General features: G+C 56.9%; 1 protein-coding gene across 3 annotated transcripts in view; it reads left to right on the forward strand.

Moving 5' to 3' along the window:
* Nucleotides 1-669: 669 nt before the first annotated feature.
* Nucleotides 670-2217, forward strand: part of TAFA2 (TAFA chemokine like family member 2) — a 463489-nt gene continuing 461941 nt past the window's right edge. For 2 of the 3 annotated variants that reach the window (XR_003913985.1, XM_029953103.1), the window contains exon 1: nucleotides 670-2079. The gene's annotated coding sequence lies outside the window, so the exon portion shown is untranslated. The remainder of the gene's footprint in view (nucleotides 2080-2217) is intronic. The other variant, XM_029953104.1, reaches the window with a different exon arrangement.

Below are 2217 nucleotides of genomic sequence, written 5' to 3' on the forward strand. Positions count from 1 at the left end.
TTAGAGGTGGGAGGAATCTAGTCACCTGTAAATTATCAGCTAATTGAATAAGAGTTATAAATAGTGGGTCTGAAACAAGATCTTTGAAATATCTCCAGTTTGTAAAGGACTTGTAAGGTTTCTGGATCACCATCCGATTTCTTTGCTTCAGATTTCCCCCTCCTAAATCTACTATTGCTACTTATTTGTCTTTTATAATGTTCTAATCATTAGATTAAGGTTTTGCTAATCACCAAACTTGATCACAGGGAGCCTAAGACCCTTCATTTGAGTTCATATGTATTCTAAACCAACACCCAATTTGACCAAACGTTGTAGGAATGTGATCTTCCAGGGTCTTGCTCTTAGATTACTGTAAATATCATGAGGTTGCTTTAGCAAGGACTCTGCTTACATAGGATGGCAGTGAAAAATTTGTCTCTAAATCCACTAGAGGTTGGAATTTGTAAAAATGCAAAATTCTCAGAAACCGGATGCTGGTTTCTTTTTCTTTGTGGAGAAATTGGGAGTCCTACTTACCTCCAGTCAAGCTTTCTAAGCCAGTTTTCCCTCTAGAGGGAGACATAGTCCAGCTTTTATGCCGATTGCCGCCCTCTCATCCTTTACTGTCTCTTTTTCTGCAGGACCGCATTTTGCTCTTAGCAGCAGCCGTGGCTGCTAACAGAGCAGGCTATTGGGAGAGACTGGAGGGAGGCAGCGCCGCCGGGTTCTGCCATCCCATTTTAATGCTTAATTCAACGCGCAGTGTCGGGACTTCTCTTTCTGCGTGGTCCTTGCACTATACCAGGCGGCCCGCAGTCCGTACTCTCAAGACTGCCAGGCTGGTTGGAATAAGGGGTCTGGGTGAACCCGGGGGGTTCTGCCCTTTACGGTGACTTTCTAAAAGACACCACCGGTGTCTTGACAGTCCAGCGCCTGGGGTGAGAGGCGGGGAGGAGGTTTTGATCACTAAAACCAATTACTTTTTTTTCCTTCTGGTCATTCGGATTTGTTTCCTGGGCCCCCTCCTCCGCCCCTTCTCTTTTCCCTCCCGCCTTTAGCGAAGTGACACAGGCAACACCTCGCCTGTGTTCGAGGTCGGAACTCACACCTTCTCTGGGGTGACGGCGGCAGCGTACTGGGGACTGGGGACAGCGGCAGATTTCCTTCCAGCCCACGATGCCTAGGGGGGCAGCGGCGGGGCTGCGTGGGGCTCTGCCCGCAGCACATCGAGGCGGGATTGAGGGGCTGCAGCTGGCCAGGAGTTGCTGCTAAGTGGACTAGGCGCAAAGTGTCGGAGAGGGCACAGCTGGGACCTATCCCTGCTGATAGCGGGAACAAGGGGCACCTGATCCGAGGACGCCGGCGTCTTGAGGGCCGAGGACCGCTGAGCGCAGAGCCTCCCCTGCAACTCCTCCACGCCGGAGACCCGGGACCCGCTTTCCTGAAGGTGAATCGTTCCGTCCAATTGCCTTTCCCTCGAGAGCCAACGGGAGGGCGGGAGAGAGGGACGGAGGACGTGAGAGTGTGTGTGTCTGTGAGAGGGGGAGACGACGAGAGGCGAGAGGAAAAGTCCACTCGGCGTTGAGAGCAAACAATCAGAGATGGAATAGAGAGGTAATTGCTGCAAGCCCGCCTGGAATCTCGCAGTCGGGGGAGCCGAGCGCGCCCCACGCATCCGGCGAGGACAGCGGGCGGGCACCGGCGCTGGCCAGGGCTGCGGGACTGGGGCTCTGCCTCCGTACACACATCTTGGTTACTTTGACACGGCGGAAGAAGGAGCGGGGCAAAGCGGCCAGGTGCCCGCACGCCACCTTGCAGCCGTTTTCAGGGGGACTTCAGTTTGGATGTCAGGAGATTCCTGAGCCCTCTTTGCCATCGGAGGAGGAAACACGCGCGCGCACACTCGCGCGCTCGGGGCCACACTCATACGCCCTCCACGAGCACACACCACCACCAGACGTGGGTTCCCTATGCCCGTGAACGGTGACGGCGGATTGGCATCTCGGAAGCGATGCAAGAGCGGTAAGGCTGGCGCGGGCCCGCGGAAGCTGCAGGAGCATCGCTAGGTGTTGCCGCCACCAGGAAGCCGGGCTGCAGGTAGGTGCGAGCCGCTGCTCCGGCACCCCTCACCCCGCGCCCCTCCCCGCCGGCGCCGTGGCCGGGAGGCAGCCGGAGGACCCGGGGAGGGGGCGCCCCGGGACGGCGGGGGGCGGGGGGAGCAGGCGCTGGCCGGGC

This window comes from Suricata suricatta, chromosome 10, assembly GCF_006229205.1.
Source record: "Suricata suricatta isolate VVHF042 chromosome 10, meerkat_22Aug2017_6uvM2_HiC, whole genome shotgun sequence".
Classification (NCBI taxonomy): domain Eukaryota; kingdom Metazoa; phylum Chordata; class Mammalia; order Carnivora; family Herpestidae; genus Suricata; species Suricata suricatta.